This window comes from Chiloscyllium plagiosum, unplaced genomic scaffold (assembly GCF_037043375.1).
Source record: "Chiloscyllium plagiosum isolate Xiang-an unplaced genomic scaffold, Cpla_swu_hap1 HiC_scaffold_34, whole genome shotgun sequence".
NCBI lineage: Eukaryota > Metazoa > Chordata > Chondrichthyes > Orectolobiformes > Hemiscylliidae > Chiloscyllium > Chiloscyllium plagiosum.
Window position 1 is genome coordinate 49,384,015 of NW_028270172.1, and position 18,816 is coordinate 49,402,830.

The window sequence follows — 18,816 nt, forward strand, 5'->3', positions numbered from 1 at the left end:
GCCGGAGAATTCCTAGAGGCCTGGTACTCCAACCACAACGCCATAAACAAACACACCGATCTAGATACCATCTATCAACCCCTCAGAAAACGAACAGGAAATGACATCACCACAAACCCCAGGAACCCCATCCAGGACAAACATGTAAACAGAATGCAGGAGACAACAGCTTCGCTTCACTTGGAGGTCACCACTGATGATGTTACCTAGCCAGGTAATGAAATGTCTGGCTATCAAACCTACAGCTCAGTGAGCAAACCTACACCCTAAACCTCCACCTGAGCTACAAACCTTGCAATTCCTGAAAATGGATGAACTCCCTCTTGTCTATCATAGTTTTACCTTCAGTTAAGCAACATTTTTTTTTAAGCATTTGACCAACTGGATCTCCTAAGTTTCTATCATCTGCAAGCTTTGATATCTGACAATTCAATTCTAAAAAAGCGTATGATCAAAAGCTTTGTCTCAGGTGCTTTTCTTCCTCTTTTACGCAGGAATTGGGAAGGCCATTCCAGCTGTTCAGTCCTTCTGAGCCATTGGTCAGTTCAGTGGTGAGGAGCCAGGGTGAGAATGGTTTTAATGCATTCAGGTTGATAGCACTTTTGTTAAATATACAGTGCAGGTCTCCTTTTCCTAACATGTGAAAATGATCAATTTCAGAAATTGTGCAGTAATTGTGACCTTTGCAAAATTTTCAGCATTAAGTTGTAATGAGTTGTACGTGGCCTCTTTTTTGAGGAGCAACAATGCAGCTTGATTCTTCTTTTATCACAAAATTCTGGGTTTTTTCTTTTGAAGAAAGGGGCACCTCAACTCCTCAGTGCCATAATAATAATCAAAACAATCCTCTGTTTCATATCTTGGGTAGTGGGGACAGCACTGGAGGCTGCTCCTTGATTGCAAAGACTTCTGTGCTACTTTATCTCTTAGATACTCCTTGCCTCTTCTGCAGTGCAAGTGGCTGTAACCAAACAAGCAAGGTGTTTGGAAGAATCCAATTTGTAGTAACTTGTTTCCTTGCATTCCCTGAGTTAGGTGACCATTAATGAAACTGTACTTGGCCATTCCTGTAAAGGTCAGTCACAAAGAAAGAATGACTAATTGAGAGACTTTGCCAGAGGATCGAAGGTGCAACCATTAACCCGGTTCTCTTGCAAGGACGGCCATCTTTCCCTCCATGTGCTGAGTGTTTGAGCTCACACTTGAGAGCCAAATCATGTTGTTAGTAACTGTGTGTTATTTGTCTCAAATATTTCAAAAGGCATTTGTTTACAGAAGTATTACAGTTTAGCAGGGGGCATTTTAATAATGCAACCACCATGTCCAGAACTGGATAGAACTTCAATTCTAAAAAAACTCATGTATTATTAATTGAATCTGGCCTCCAACTAGTCAATGGTGAGACCAAAAATGTGGGATTTGTTGAACACTAAGGAATATTTGGATGTAATATGTATTGTGTATGGCTTACTGTAAATGATGGAAGGGAAGATTTCTCAAAGTATTGTGTTTTCTAGTATCTTAACTGAATAGAAAGACTTGGTAACTTTTTTTTTTGCAGATGGACGATGTATTAATTGGAGCAAAATTAGACTTAATTGAATGTTGTGTTTCAGTTCTTTTGCAAACAATATTGTATTAACGTGTTTGTTTGCAACACTCTGGCCTACTGTAGTAGACTGCTGCAGTGGAGAAAATTCTATTATTCAACCTGATTTAATGGGTGAAACAAAGCATCCTCCTCTCTGTATTGAATCAAAACCTTTTAATTTTTTTTCGATTTTGTTATCTTCTTCAAAAATATACTGTCTTGTAGCAACTCCAAACATCTACGCACTTGTCAACAAGCTTGCTGTTTCCTCTTGTTTGTTGAAATGAATAAAATTACAAAATGGAATAGTGCACTTTTATTTTGCCAATGAAAGAATTTTGGCTTCAAGCAATGGTTATGTATGTGTAGCAAATTCATTTAGTGTTTTGCCTAGCACCCCTTTTTCCTCCCATCCCAATGATTTTTGGATGCATTGAACTCTACAACTGGGTTTGATTACACTTACTGTATGATAATTACAAAGCTGTAAATAATGTATATTATAGTTTTTAATTTCTTTTATAAGCAACCATTTTTATTTCCCTACTTACGATACAGCCCTGTATTGTACATAACTACTTGGAGAATAAAGTTTTGCAGTGAACTATTTTGACTTGGCCTGCCTTAACTTTCAACTGACTTGAAGTGAAACAGAATGGATAAAGTTAGCCGTGAAAAGTGCTGATTATCGCTTTGTAAATTGTTGAAGTTTTATCTTTTTCAATCAGCACATCAATGCCACAGAGAACAGCAGGAAATAAGAACAGGAACTGGTGCAAATATTCAGCAGCAAAGTTCACATTAACTTGAAACAGCCTGTAAAATATGCTAGCCTTGTTCTGTGATGGGTAATATGGATTCGTAGCCCAGAGAAATATTTAAAGGGAGCATGCACGTGCAACTAAATTTTAAACTACTTTAGATCAGGTCTGCATTACCTCCTTTCTGGGGAGGAGATGGTCTAGTGGAATTATTGCTAGATTATTAATCCAGACGCTCAATGTGTGTTCTGGCCATCTAAGTTGAAATCCCAACATGGCCTCCTCCAGTCATCACCAGCATTACAGATGCCAGTCTTCACTCAATTTGATTTTACTCCACAGGATATCAAGAAGCTGTTGGAGGCACTGGATACTACAAAGGCTATGGGCACTGACAACATTCTAGAAATAGTACTTGATGATTTGTGCTCCAAAACTTGCCATGACTCTAGCCAATCTGTTCCAGTACAGTTACACTAAGGGCATCTACCTGATGTGGAAATTGTCCAGGTGTCCTGAATACAAACAGCAAGAACAATCCAAACTGGTTTTTACTGCCCCTTCAGTCTATTCTTGATCATAACTAAAGAAATTGAAGGTGTTATCAACAGTGCTATCAAGCAACACCTGCTCAGTGAAGCCCAGTTTGAGTCCACCAGTATCACCCAGCTCCTGACCTCTTTAAGCCTTGGTTCAAAAATAGACAAAAGAGCTGAATTCTAGACATGAGGTAGGAGTGACAGCCCTTGACATCAAGGCTGAATCCAACTGGTGTGGCATCAAGGAGCCCGAGCAAAACTGGAATTCATGGTAATTAGGGAATAAAACCTCTGCTGCTTGGAGTCAGACCTACAATATAGGAAATGGTTGTGGTTTTGGAGGTCAGATATCTCCACAGAAGGATATTTCTGAAGGAGTTCTTCAGGGTAGTGTCCTAGGCCCAACCATCTTCAGTTGTTTCATCAGTGACCTTCTCTGCATGTAAAGGTCAAAAGTAGGGGTGTTCATTGTACAATGTTCAGCATTATTCATGATTCTTCAGATAATAAGGCAGTCCATGGTCAGCTGCAATAAGTTCTGGACATTATTTAGGCTTGACCAAAATAATTATAGAAAAGATGTGATTGCCGAAGAGATTTAATGGGGTGTTGCATGGTCCAAGATATTTCCATTAGGAAGAGAGATCAGATAGTTTCTGTGGTGTTTTCCTTGGACCAGAGGAGACTGAGGTGGTGAACGTGATTTGAGATTAATAAAATTTAAGGTGCATAAGTAGAGGAGACAGAAACCTTTCTCCTTGATGAAGGGATTAATGACCATGTGGCATAGATTTTAAAAGGAAAGTGAAAAAACGTTTTGAACTCTGAGGGTGGTGTGATTTGGAGCTCACTGCCTGCATGGTAAAGGCTCATTCCCTTCTTATTTCAGCAAGAACCAAGTTGCACTGAGGAGGGAAACTGAGAAGTCGAGTGTGGTGCTGGAAAAGCTCAGCAGGTCAGGCAGCATCCGAGAAGCAGGAGAATTTGATGTTTCGGGCAAAAACCCTTAATCAGCAATGAGGCTTGTAAGCCAAGGGGGCTGAGAGATACATGGGAGGGGAAATGAGACTGGGGGGGAAGGTAGTGAGTGTGCGATAGGTAGATGAAGATGGGGAAGAAGTGATCGGTCAGAGAGGAGGGTGAAACAGATGAGTGGGAAGGACGATGGACAGGGCATGAGGGCGGTGCCGATTTGGATGGTTGTATCTGAGATGAGGTTTGGGGGGGGGCAGGGGAGGAGGTGGGAGAATGAGGAAACTGGTGAAATCCACATTAATCGTGTGGTTGGAGGGTCCCAAGGCAGAAGATGAGGTTGTCTTCCTCCAGGCGTCAAGTGGTGATGGAGAAGGCCTAGCATCTGCATGTCCTTGGTGGAGTGGGAGGGTCAGTCAGTGTTCAACCAGAGGGTGGTGGGTTGTTTCATGCAGGTGTCCCAGAGATGTTCTCTGAACCGTTCTGCAAGTAGGCATCCTGTCTCCCCAATGTAGAGACCACATTGGAGCAATGGATACAGTAAATGACACGTGAAAGTGCAGGTGAATCTCTGATGGGCGTGGAAGAATCCTTTGGTGCCTTGGATGGAGGTGAGGATGCAGGTTTTGCAATTCTTGTGGCAGGGGTAAGTGCCGTGAGGGGAGGATGGGTTAGTGGGGGACCTGTCTGACAAGAGAGTCATGGAGGGAATGGTCTTTATGGAATGCAGATAGGGATGGGGAGGGAAATATATCTCTGGCAGTAGGGTCCATTTGTAGGTGGTGGAAATGGCAGGCGATGATGTGGTGTATCCAGAGGTTGGTTAGGGTGGAATGTGAGGACTGGGGATTCTGTCCTGGTTGCGGTCGGAGGGGTGGGGTTTGAGGGTGGAAGTGTGGGAAGTGGATGAGATGCACTGGAGGGCATCAACCACCATGTAGGAGGGGAAATTGCGGTCTTTGAAAAATGAGGCCATCTGGTGTGTTCTGTGGTGGAACTGGGAGCGGATATGGCAGAGGCATTAGGAATAAGTGATTAGCATTTTTACAGGAGGGAGGGTGGGAGGAGGTGTAGTCCAGGTAGCTGTGGGAGTCGATGGGTTTGTAGAAGACATGTGTTGAATCAGTCCCTGTTGATGGGAATGGAGAGGTCCATGAAGGGGAGGGAGGAGTCTGAGATGGTCCAGATGAACTTAAGGTTGGGGTGGAATATGTTGGTAAAGTTGATGAACTGTTCAATCTCCTCGTGAGGGCACGAGGTCGTGCCAATACAGTTATTAATGTAACAGAGGGAAACGTTTAGATTAGATTCCCTACAGTATGGAAACAGACTATTTGGCCCAACAAGTCCACACCAACCCTCCAAAGACCTGTTTCTTGACCCTATATTTACCCCTGACTAATGCACCTAACACTATGGGCAATTTAGCATGGCCAATTCACCTGACCTGCACATCTTTAGATTGTGGGAGGAAACCGACGCAGATACTGGGAGAAGGTGCAAACGCCACACAGTCGCCTGAGGCGGGAATCAAACCCGGGTCCCTGGCGCTGTGACACAACAGTGCTAACCACGGAGCCACACTGCCACCCTTAATGGTGCCATGTACCTGACATAGCTAGGGCCCATGCGGATGCTACCTCTTTGGTATGGAGGAAAAGGAGAAATTGAGGGTGAGGACCAGTTTAGCAAAACGAATGTGTGTCCGTGGAAGGGTACTTGTGGACATGCCAGAAGAGGCAGAAATGGAGGGCTCGGAGGCCCTGGTCATGGCGGTTCAAGGTGTATAGGGACTAGATGTCCATGGTGAAGATGAGGCATTGGGGGTTGGGGGAAGCAAAAGCCATGGAGGTGGAGGGTGTGGGTTCAGTCCCAAATGTAGGTGGGGAAAGAGAGAAGTTTACTAATAAGTGAACATTAATTTGAATGTACGTGGGTATAAATTCATGCAGTGCAGAAAAGGCCCTTTAGCCTATTAGTACTAATCTCGATTTCCTGCATTTGCCCCTTGAATATAATGATATTCAAGTGCTCATACAAATTTTTGTTTTTGAAAGGCTGTAAGCTTTCCAGCCTCCAATACCTTTTCAGGCAATGCATTTCACATTCCCACCACCTGAGTTAAAAAAACATTTTTCTTCAATCCCCTCTGAAGCTCCTAAAACTTTGTTTTCTTGTAATTGAACCCTCAACCAAGGGGACCAGCTGCTTCCTATGTGCCTTGTCCATACCCCGCATATTTTATACATCTCAACCTTCTCCGCTTTAAGGAAAACAATCTAAGCCTATCTAGTCTTTCCTTGTAGCTCAGCTGCTCATCCCAAGCATCATCCTGGGGAATCTTCTCTGCACCACCTGTAGTGCTGTTACATCCTTCCTGTAATAAGGTGACCAGAACAGCACACATTACTCCAGCTGTGACCTAACCAATGCTCTATTCAACTCCCAACATTACCGCCTTGCTCTTCTACTCTATGCCACAACCAATGAAAACAAACGCCCATACGCTGCCTTAACTATCTTACTCCTCGTATTCTGACTTGAGATCTGTGAATGATTACCCCCCCCCCACCCCCCCAAGATCTCTTTTACTCTGAGCTACCCTGTGCCATGCCATTCATTAAATACAAACTCCTCTTGTGTCGTCTTCCAGTCACCTTGCACTCGTCAGGGTTAAATACTATCTGCCACTGTTCAGCCCATCTGATCAACCCATGTATGTCTTTCAGTTCCTAGAAGCATCTTCTTCACTATTGTTCTCTGCAAATTTGTTTAACATTACCTCCAGACTTTCATTTATATAATTTATGTATATAACAAACGGTAAGGGTCCCAGTACTGATCCTTGTGGTATACTGCTGGACACTGACCTCCAGTCACTCGAATAGCCTTTGACCACTACATTTTGTGACCTGTTACTAAGCCAGTTTCTGATCCACCTCACCAAGTTTCCCTCCATTTCATGTGCTTTAACCTTTTTCAATCAGTCTCCCCATAGGACCTTATCAAAAGCTTTGTTAAGATCCATATAAACTACATCAACTGAACTTCCCTCATCCACATGCTTCTTCGCATTTTTGTAAAATTCTAACAAACTTGTTAGGCATAACCTCTCTCCGACAAAGCCATATGCTGATTGTCCGTAATCAATCTATACACATGGATACTAATTCTCCTTCAGAATTTTCTCTAATAGTTTTCCTTCCACTGATATGAAACTCACTGGTCTGCAATTTCCTGATTCACCTCTAACAGCACACATTAGGGGCGGCACGGTGGCACAGTGGTTAGCACTGCTGCCTCACAGCGCCTGAGACCCGGGTTCAATACCCGCCTCAGGCGACTGACTGTGTGGAGTTTGCACATTCTCCCCGTGTCTGCATGGGTTTCCTCCGGGTGCTTCGGTTTCCTCCCACAGTCCAAAGATGTGCAGGTCAGGTGAATTGGCCATGCTAAATTGCCCATAGTGTTAGGTAAGGGGTAAATGTAGGGGTATAGGTGGGTTGCGCTTCGGCGGGTCGGTGTGGACTTGTTGGGCCGAAGGGTCTGTTTCCACGCTGTAATGTAATCTAATCTAATCTAAAAAACCTTCCTTGAAAAGTAGAACAACATTCACCATCCAGACTACTTCACCATGGCCTGCGAGGAATTAATAATTTGTGTCAGTGTTATGATACAGAGGTGAACCCCTCTATTAAACTGAACACACAGGAAGGTTCATCTTGCCTCATAATCTGTTAAAATGAGTGAGAACTCCCAAATTCTACTATTTTAAGAAAATAACTTCAATTTATTTTTTTAAACTCTGAGTGAACATTAAACAACTATTCACAATTCTAAGCCCCCATTTCTCTTAACTGCTTATTATCTGCCTCTAATTCTATAACAATATACTGTTCCAGGAAGACACTTATTAAAATTTCATCAACTTAATTTCAAAACCACAGAGCCACTGTCATCTTCTGTGTCTTTCTTCTTCCGGTTGAAGAGCACCCTGGGTTGTCGTTTGTCTCATTACTGTGAGTATATTTTACATGAAAAGGTCTTTTTGATATAGTGTTTCCTAATTTCACAGAGAGCAAGATATTAGCTCTCCCTGCATTTCTGTCTCGATGGCAGTTGCTGTCTCTCCAATTTTCAAAATGTTTGTACTTTTTATATCCTCAACATCACATCATCTCATTGGGTTGATGTTGGCAAACCAACAAATTCAAACTCAGTTGGGCTTTAGTATCCTGCTGCATAATTTAAACTGGTTAAATTCAATTTGTTAAAATAGCAACCAAATCTCAGGTATCCCTTTGACAGCCAAGTATTCCATGTTTCCAATTTTCCAAGCCTGCGTATATGACTACCATCTAGTCATATATACAAGCTTGTAATCTCTCCGTTTAGAACAACATGCACTCTCTCTTAAAGGTACAGTACACACCTTCAACTTCATAACTGTTAGAGCCCCAGTATCCTGCCTCGGCTCCCACAGCAGCCTGAGATGCATTTTGTCTGGGCCAGAGGATATATCTGTCGTTAAGCATATTCAGAGTTTCCAAAACTCCTATGTCAAACTGTCCTGAATTCCTTACCCATGTTTATCTTTTCCAAGTGAAGACCGAGGAGAAGTAATCCTTTTAACATAATTTCAATATCCTGCAGCTTCATGCACCTTGGTTTCTAATGGCTCCTCCGTTTTCCTGGTTAACCACTTCCCTTTAATGTATTTAGGGAGAATCCTAGAATACTTTATAAACCTGTTCACGAGTCCTTTACCATGCCCCCTTTTTTGCTCTTCTAAGTCAGAATATCTCAGTAAAAGTTTCCATGGAGATAGATGTTAGTTTCTTTCTCTTTTTGCGGCAAGATTACAGGAACATTTAATAAGGATATTCCAAAATTATGAAGGACTGTGATAACATAATTAAGGAGAAACTGGTTCCGATAACTTGAGGAACTGAAGAGGAGATGAGAAGGCAATTTGTCTTGCGGTAAGTTGTAACCGTCTGGAATGTGCAGTCTGATGGAGGAAGATTCCAAAATACCATTGAGCAGTAAATTGGACATATGGGATGGAGAGGGGGCTATCCTTCAGCATGACTAAAGTAGTTGACAGTTTTTTTGCTTGGTAACAAAATACAACTGATGAATTTCAACAGCCATACTTCTGGCTTGGACAATCCAAGAGTAATGCCACAGACGATCTACAAAGAGAAAAGAAATGTCGCCATAATCCCAGAGGAGCACGCTCTCATTAGAAAGGTGGTGAGTTTAACCAGAGGGTCATCTCACCCTGCCGCGTGGTGAGGTTGAGAAAATAGAATCTTCTTGGTGACCTCGGCTGGTGTGGAAATTGAACCTGCAGCTTTATCACCGAACTGAGCTAAACAACCAAGTAAGTTCTAAGTAATATTATTGGACTCGTTATGAAACATAAAATATTGATTCTTTTTTAACTCCACAATTACTTTTAGAACGTGAACTTGGCCCAAGTAGTTATTGTTATCATTAATGCAGAGTATTATAAAATCAAACCCCCTGCCAAAATTGAAGTCAAATAAAGTAGGATATGCTATGTTTTCTTAGAAGTACGACCATAATATGAGATGTTAAGTAAATGTCAACACAGTTAACCATGAAAGGTCCTACTGCAAACATGGAATTTCCTGATGTCGCAGTTTACAATAATCATCATTCTCAAACACCAATCGCAAGAGCAGATTAATTATTCATTCATTTCACTGCTCTTTATGGGATTTTGTTTTGTTCTATATAACAACAGCAGCTGTACCTTGGAAAAGGTGATTCACATGAATTGATTTGCACTGTTTCTCAAAATGTAATAAGATGCTATTAACTTGTATACATCAGCATACCTCTATGCTTTAATTACTGTATACTGATGTTTCACTGGCTGTTGATGTTATTTCACTTTAGATCATTAGATGGTGCTATATACCTAGTGATGAATGACCATAGAGTCCTAGAGATGTACAGCATGGAAACAAACCCCTCATCCAACCCGTCCATGCCGACCAGATATCCCAACCCAATCTAGTCCCACCTGCCAGCACCCGGCCCATATCCCTCCAAACCCTTCCTATTTATATACCCATCCAAATGCCTCTTAAATGTTGCAATTGTACCAACCTCCACCACTTTCTCTGGCAGCTCATTCCATACACGTACCATCCTCTGCATGAAAAAGGTGCCCCTTAGGTCTCTTTTATATTTTTCCCCTCTCACCCTAAATCTATGCCCTCTAGTTCTGGACTGCCCGACCCCAGGGAAAAGTCTTTGTCTATTTATCCTATCCACGCCCCTCATAATTTTGTAAACCTCTATAAGGTCATCCCTCAGCCTCCGCTCCAGGGAAAACAGCCCCAGCCTGTTCAGCCTCTCCCTGTAGCTCGGATCCTCCAACCCTGGCAACATCCTTGTAAATCTTTTCTGAACCCTTTCAAGTTTCACAACATCTTTCCGATAGGAAGGAGACCAGAATTGCATGCAATATTCCAACAGTGGCCTAACCAGTTTTATATTTTTCTCTCTTTAGTTATAATTGAATATCAGGATATTTAAAGTTGGCACATGCTACCAAAATATTAGATTTCCTACAGCGTGGAAACAGGCCCTTTGGCCCAACAAGTCCACACCGACCCATTTCCCTCTGACTAATGCATCTAACACTATGGCCAATTTACCTGACCTGCACATCTTTGGACTGTGGGAGGAAACTGGAGGACCCGTAGGAAACCCACGCAGACACGGAGAACGTGCAAACTCCACACAGTCAGTCACCCGAGGCTGGAATCGAACCTGGGACCCTGGTGCTGTGAGGCAGCAGTGCTAACCACTGAGCCACAATGCTGCCTGTGGTTGCTTTTTAAAAAATGTATTATTTTCCTTTTATATGTGCTCTGCCTGCTTTTAGTTTAGCTCTGTTAATATGTTTTATAGAGAAATATATAGCAGTTTCAACATGGAATGAGTGGGTTGTCTTGTCAGGAAATGCTAGGCATGTTTGACTTATATCTGCAGGAGTTTAGAAGAATAATCAGATCCTGAGAGGTCTTTACAGTAAAATCTCGAATGGGGGCGCACTGACTTAAAAATCTAAGGAGAAAGTGAGGTCTGCAGATGCTGGAGATTTCCATCTCTAAAAATCTAAGGGTAAGGGTTACCTATTTAAAATAGAGGGTACATGAATTTTTTTTTCTGTGAATATTTCAAACTCTTTCTGAAAAGGAAGGAGAGTCTTTGAATATTTTTAAGGTTGAGGTTGTTGCTTAGCAAAGAGTTGAAAGGTTAATGAGGTAGGCAGGAAAGGCAATTTGAGGTTACAATCAAATCAGCCATGATGTTGAATGGTGCAGCAGGCTTGAAGGACTGAATGGCCTACTCCTGTTCCTTGTTTGTCTCTATATGATCTTTCATGAGTAAGTTCTCCAACAGGGAAAACAGGTTCCTGTACTCATTATATTAAAGCCTTGTGTAATTTTTCAAGTTTTTCATTGTCTTCTCTAAGACATCCCTCTTTTAACAGAAGATTTTGATTAAAATTACACATGTAATTTACATACTCAGCTTTACCATTTCATAAAGATAAACCACGTATTCGAGAGGATTTTTCTGTCCATCCGTCTGTCTACTGCCTATCTCCAAATTAATAAACGTTAAACTTTTACTTATAAGTGAAGTTAGTGAAGATTTCATCTTTCTTTTCTGGACCTGCTTCATACTTGCATTCTGCTCTGAACTAATGTCACCAACAACAGATTATGTGGTACAAGAGCAAAGTACTGAAGAGACTGGAAAATCTGAAATGAAAATGGAAAATAATGGAAATATTCTGTACGTCTAAGCAGCCTCTGTGGAAAGGGAAACAAAGTATTTCAAGTTGATAGCCCATAATCAAAGATTTGGATCTTTGTCATTTAATCATCAGGTAATTTATTTGTCATTTGCAGAAATGTGTGGACTGCTTTGAATGCTTGCATAGCAAATGTAGTCTTAATCCACAATAATTTATTAAATGTCATGCACTAAGAAGTTTTGATAAAGTGTATTGAAGGTTTAAAATGACTGGACAGGTGGATGGATCTTAGAAAGGAAACAACAAAGTGCCCATAAGATTGTGATGGACAGACATAAGAAATGTCAGGGTCTAAGTGGTGTCAGCATCAGATGGAATGCACTATGTTCCAATTCAGGTTTATATTACTTGTATATAGGTGCACTTCATGAATAAGATTAATGACTTGCAGAGGCAGATAGTCATAGAAAGTATGGGCCTGGATGTTCTGATGGCCAGATAGTTATTTGACCAACGTAGAGGAGAGTTGCATCTAGGTGCCATGCAGAATCCCTGATGTAATAGACTGAGCAAATTACTCAGGAAATTGAAGACTTTCCTGGGCTTTTTAAAACATTTACTGGAGGGACATGGGCTTGGGCCAGCGAGAGTTTCCCATCCCTATTTGCCCTTGAGAATGCAGTTGTGTGTTGCCTTCTTGAACCACTGCAGTCCATTTGCTGTAGGTCCTATTTATCAGTTGATACAATTTGTTAGGCCATCTCAGGGAGCAATATAAAGTCAGCCATATTGCTGTGAGTCTGGAATCACACATGAGGCAGGTCGGACAAAGATGGCAGTTTCCTTCCTGAAAGGACATTAGTGAATCAGATGGATTTTCTGATAATCAACAATGATTACATAGTCATCAATAGACTTTCAATCCACATTTTTATTGAATTCATAATGTGAATCAAATCCAAGTTCCTACAACATACCTGGCTCCCTGGGTAATTAGTCCCACAACAGTGTCACTAGACCATTATCTCCCCTGACCATTTTTGTATTCCTAGAACTCTCTCAAAGTATCAATTTAAATCAAAGATTTGAAGGTTTTTGCTGCAGCCAAGTAAATAGTTATTGAGCAAATAATAGGAGAAAGTGAGGACTGCAGATGCTGGAGATCAGAACTGAAAATGTGTTGCTGGAAAAGTGCAGCAAATACTAGACAGTTATCTACTTAGCCCAGCTCCTGGATAACCATTAAACTGAAACCCAATGTACCTCATACGCCCTCAATTACACTCCCTCGGATCCCCAAAACTCCGGACCCTGACCTGATATCCTCCCTCTCCCCTGATTCCTGACACACTGCCACTGTGGTGCTATCCCAAAAAATCTAACTTGCTGCTGAGCCCACAAACAATAGAGTTACCTAATACTGCAGGGTGTGCTCTGCAGGCCAGCATTTGGTGGGAAAGATACAGAGGGGCAAATTGTCAGCAAAATTACAAAGATGCAAAAATTACACAGGAATTATAATGAGAGACTTAATGTAGGCTGGGATAGTAATAGTGTAATGCACAGTGAAGAGGAAAGTTTATAAGTGTGTTCACGGAATTTTCTACATCAAAGGTTACAAGTTAATGTCAGTTGTTGTTTTGCCTTGCCTTTTGGCTTATTCATTCCTTTTGAGGTGAAGGTGACCATATTCAGTCTCCGTGGTTATAACCGTTAAACTTCCACATTGTTGTAAAACTCGTAGGTCAATAATATCTTCCAGGGGAGGGAATCTGCCATCCTTAGCCAACTGACTGATGTGTATCCAGCCCCATACTTATGTAGATTAGCCTTCTGAAATGGCTGAACACATCACACAGTATCAAACTGCTACAGACAAGTTGAGTAAGAATAAAAATAGACAAACCCCCAGCATGAACCAAAACCACTAGCATGACCCAGACCACCCAGCATGAGACAAACCACCAGCTTTGATTTTGATTTTGATAGCCCTCCTTTAAACCTTATTTGGTCAAATGCTGCCCTGATGTCAAGGGCATTCATTTTCACCATACTTCTGAAATTCACCACTTCTGTTCATGTTTAAACCGTGGCTGAATGTGATCTGGAGCTGCGTGACCATTATGCACAGGAGTAGAAGTATGCCATTTAGCCTTTCTAGGGAATGTTGCTGAACAAAGAGACCTTTGGAGTGCAGGTTCATAGCTCCTTGAAAGTGAAGTCACAGGTAGATAGGATAGTGAAGAAGGCGTTTGGTATGCTTTCCTTTATTGGTCAGAGTATTGAGTACAGGAGTTGGGAGGTCATGTTGCGGCTATACAGGACACTGGTTAGGCCACTGTTGGAGTATTGTGTGTAATTCTGGTCTCCTTCCTATCAGAAAGATGTTGTGAAATTTGAAAGGGTTCAGAAAAGATTTACAAGGATGTTGCCAGGGTTGGAGGATCTGAGCTACAGGGAGAGGCTGAACAGACTGGGGCTGTTTTCCCTGGAGCGTCGGAGGCTGAAGGGTGATCTTATAGAGGTTTACAAAATTATGAGGGGCATGGTTGGGGTAAATAGACAGTGTTTTCCCTGGGTTGGGGGAGTCGAGACATAGAGGGCATAGGTTTAGGGTGAGAGGGGAAAGATATAAAAGAGACCTAAGGGGTACCTTTTTCACGCAAAGGGTGGTACATGTATGGAATGAGCTGCCAGAGGAAGTGGTGGAGGCTGGTACAATTGCAACATTTAAGAGGCATTTGGATGTGTATATGAATATGAAGGGTTTGGAGGGATATGGGCCGGGTGCTGGCAGGTGGGACTTGTGAGTTCTTGAAAAAATGACGAATTTTAAAATGTTGCTTTCAGCCAGCATCCTGACACAAGTTGACGGGTGTCACCAAACAGAGGTAATTCTCATTCGGACTTTTGAAAATACTTTTTGTTCAGGGGTTGTCCAGAATTCAGTGGCTGTATAAAAGAGCAGCTGGAAGAGTGATTCAGTTATCATACTGAACGCTCTGAAAGATTTGTTTCTGAAAAATGAACTGGCTGAGAATGAACTAAATAGATTTCTCCCTTAGCAGGCTGTATTGCAACTGAACTCCAGAAATACCTATACAAAAACTAAATCCTGACAACCATAAACCCTGACAAGTGATTTCCAGTAAACTAGTCTAAGTTATTAGATCATGCCATTTGATTTCAAAAAGAATCTTTTAAAGAAAATATCCACTGTGTCCCTTCAGTGAGCAGTTTGAAAAATAATCTGTTAAAGTATCTCTTTAGTCTTTCCAAATGAATATTGTCTATAATTCTTGATCAGAAATCCGCAGAAGAAAAATTAACAATGAAGCAGCTTCATAACAGTAGTCATTGCACTTTAAAAAAACAGTAATGTTGGGATGTGGTACAAATGGAACTTTATTTATTATATTTAAAGACTGCTGAATGTGTACTTCTTTCAGGATGACTTCAGGATTCAAATCATGCAAACTGCTCACTATAGGCTAAGCAAACATAGCATAATCCCCTGCATAGTCATCTGCCTCAGTTTATTTAACACTGTGGTTATTAGAAAAGAATTGGCAGTAAGTTAATCAGGATGTGATTTGTTTGCTAATTAAACATGATGCTCTTGTGGTATCTCTGTTTGTTGTTGATTGATGGATTGTTGGAACAGGGAAAGCTCACTTGCATACACTAGCTGAATAAGATTCCTTAGCCTGTGCAGATGTGAATGGTGGTTAATTATTCTAAAGCAGCAATATCAGTCACGCTGTGATGGCAGATTTGGGAGGAAGCATCAGTGTCATTTTCACTGTACTTTGTAACTTCCTGCACATATAATGTTGGTGTGTAATTACATTTACACCTGGGATCATTGCTTGAACCCAACTTAAATAGAAATTACTGTATTCTATGAGTGCCAGTGTGGCTGTAGACTTGATCATAGTTTGCTTCCTTTTTTTCCTTTCTCAACTTCCCAGAGGAACCTGACCTCCCTTTAGTATAAATCATTTAAATTCAGGAACCTACCATGTCAAAAATCAGATTCATAAGTCTATATTTTATTCCTTGTTGCACATTGTATTAGATCACGCCTCAGGCGACTGACTGTGTGGAGTTTGCACGTTCTCCCCGTGTCTGCGTGGGTTTCCTCCGGGTGCTCCGGTTTCCTCCCACAGTCCAAAGATGTGCAGGGTCAGGTGAATTGGCCATGCTAAATTACCCGTAGTGTTAAGTAAGGGGTAAATGTAGGGGTATGGGTGGGTTTCGCTTCGGCGGGGCGGTGTGGACTTGTTGGGCCGAAGGGCCTGTTTCCACACTGTAATCTAATCTAATCTAATCTAATCTAATCACACCTCAGAGTAAACTTTCTTCCAAACCATTTGGCTGTACAGCCCTCCACAAACTGACTAAATTAATCTGTTGCTTTCCCCCAACTGCGATGAAAAGTCACTGACCCAGGTCTTTAAAAAATCTTGAATATAGTTCAACTATGCACCAACAATGTGCCTCAAAAGCTGATTTTGTTCTTTAACAAATTAATAATGTTTTGGATATTCATGTGATTGCAAAATAGCTTCAGAAAAAGGTTGCCAACTTGTCAAACATAACTCATCAATTCTGGAAGACTCTGAGATCTATCAATGCAAACAAAATCAAGAAAATGAGCAAAAGTAGAGCAGCTTAGGATTTCTCAGGATTATGACTTAACATCCAGATCCTCCTCATAACCTAATGTCTGTCATATCAAAATAATCTGTAACTACTCACTAACATGCAATAAACTATATTTTCTTAACTAAAAATGAATTTTCTAGTGAGAGACCAGGAATGGTTTTCCTCAGCCACATGAAACGTAGCAGACCCTCTAGTTTCCTGCACTTACATCAGTAGTGTTATCGTAGGCAGCCATGTAGCATTGATTTGACAGCTGATCCAGCAAATGGTGAGCAGGGATGGTGTCTACAGCCTGAGCTTGAAGTCACCTGCTCATACTATTTCAAGAGAATCACAGGTTAACATTTCCCATCCATGAACTTTCAACAGGGATGGAAAAGGTTAGAAATGTAATACATTTTGAGCAAGTGAAAGGGAGAAGGGTGGAAAAACAAAAGACAAGGAGGGCATGAGACATTAAATGACAAGAGCTCATGAATGAAAAGCCAAAGCTTGTGGTAATGGGCCAAATTAGATATATCCGAGAACTATGTGGGAACCCAAGAGAATGGTTTGCTGGACCCCTTGTATCATTGTTAGCTACAGGGGAGGTGCTAGAAGACTGATGGGTGACTAAGGTGGTGCCATTATGTAAGAAAGGTACTGTAGTGAGGAAAAAATAGGGAACTATAGACTGGTGAGCTTGACATCAGTGGTGGGTAAGTTGTTGAAGGGAATTCTGAGGGACAGAATCTATGTGTGTTTGGAAATGCAAGGACTGATTCGGAGATAAGCAAGATGGCTTTATACATGGGAAATTGTGTCTCATTAATTTGAGTTTTTTGAAGAAGTCATAAAGAAAATTGATGAAGGTAGAGCAGTGGATGTTGTCTATATGGGCTGAAGTAAGACGTTCAACAGGCTTCTGCATGATAGGCTGGTTAGCAAGGTCAGATGACACGGAATCCAGAGAGATCTAGCCACTTGGATTCAAAATTGGCTTGAAGGTATAAGACAGAAGTGATGGTGGAGGATTGTTTTTCAGACTGGAGGACTGACCAGTGGTGTGCCTCAAAGACTGGTGCTGAGTGTGCTGCTTTTTGTCATTTGTACAAATTATTCAGATCTGAATATAGGAGGAAGGGTTAATAAGTTTGCAGATGACACCAAAGTTGCAGGTGTAGTGGACAGTGAAGAAGGTTACCTCGCAGTACGATAGGATCTTGGTCAGATGGGCCACGGACTGAGGAGTGGCAGATGGAGTTTAATTTAGATAAATGTGAGGTGTTGTATTTTGAAAAGGCAAATCAGGGCAGTACTTACACACTTAATGATAAGGTTCTGGGGAATTAGATTAGATTAGATTCCCTACAGTATGGAAGCAGGCCCTTCAGCCCAACAAGTGAGGGTTGTTTTTCAGACTGGAGACCTGTGACCAGTGGAGTGCCACAAGGATCGGTGCTGGGTCCCCTAATATTTGTCATTTACATAAATTATTTGGATGCGAGCATAAGAGATACAGTTAGTAAGTTTGCAGATGACACCAAAATTGGAGGTGTAGTGGACAGCGAAGAGGGTTACCTCAGATTACAACAGGATCTGGACCAGATGGGCCAATGGGCTGAGAAGTGGCAGATGGAGTTTAATTCAGATAAATGTGAGGTGCTGCATTTTGGGGAAAGCAAATCTTAGCAGGACCTATACACTTAATGGTAAGGTCCTAGGGAGTGTTGCAGAACAAAAAGACCTTGGAGTGCAGGGTCATAGCTCCTTGAAAGTGGAGTCGCAGGTAGATAGGATAGTGAAGAAGGCGTTTGATATGCTTTCTTTTATTGGTCAGAGTATTGAGTACAGGAATTGGGAGGTCATGTTGCGGCTGTACAGGACATTGGTTAGGCCACCATTGGAATATTGTGTGCAGTTCTGGTCTCCTTCCTATCGGAAAGATGTTGTGAAACTTGAAAAGGGTTCAGAAAAGGATATTGACAGGGTTGGAGGATCCAAGCTACAGGGAAAGGCTGAACAGGCTGGGGCTGTTTTCCCTGGAGCGTCGGAGGCTGAGGGGTGACCTTATCGAGGTTTACAAAATTACGAGGGGCATGGATAGGATAAATAGACAAAGTCTTTTCCCTAGGGGGGAGTCCAGACTAGAGGGCATAGGTTTAGGGTGAGAGGGAAAAGATATAAAAGAGACCCAAGGGGCACCTTTTTCACGCAGATGGTGGTATGTGTATGGAATGAGCTGCTAGAAGAAGTGGTGGAGGCTATTACAATTGCAACATTTAAGAGGCATTTGGATGGGTATATAAATAGGAAGGGTTTGGAGGGATATGGGCTGCGTGCTGGCAGGTGGGACTAGATTGGGTTGGGATATCTGCTCGGCATGGATGGGTTGGACTGAAGGGTCTGTTTCCATGCTGTACATCTCTATGACTCTATAAGTCCACACTGACCCTCCAAAGAGTAACCCACCCAGATCCATTCCTCTACTCTATATTT

General features: G+C 41.8%; 1 protein-coding gene across 1 annotated transcript in view; it reads right to left on the reverse strand.

The window, feature by feature from the left end:
- Nucleotides 1-18,816, reverse strand: part of LOC122564320 (androgen-dependent TFPI-regulating protein-like) — a 225,223-nt gene that overhangs the window by 8,743 nt on the left and 197,664 nt on the right. The gene's annotated exons all lie outside the window — the stretch shown is intronic.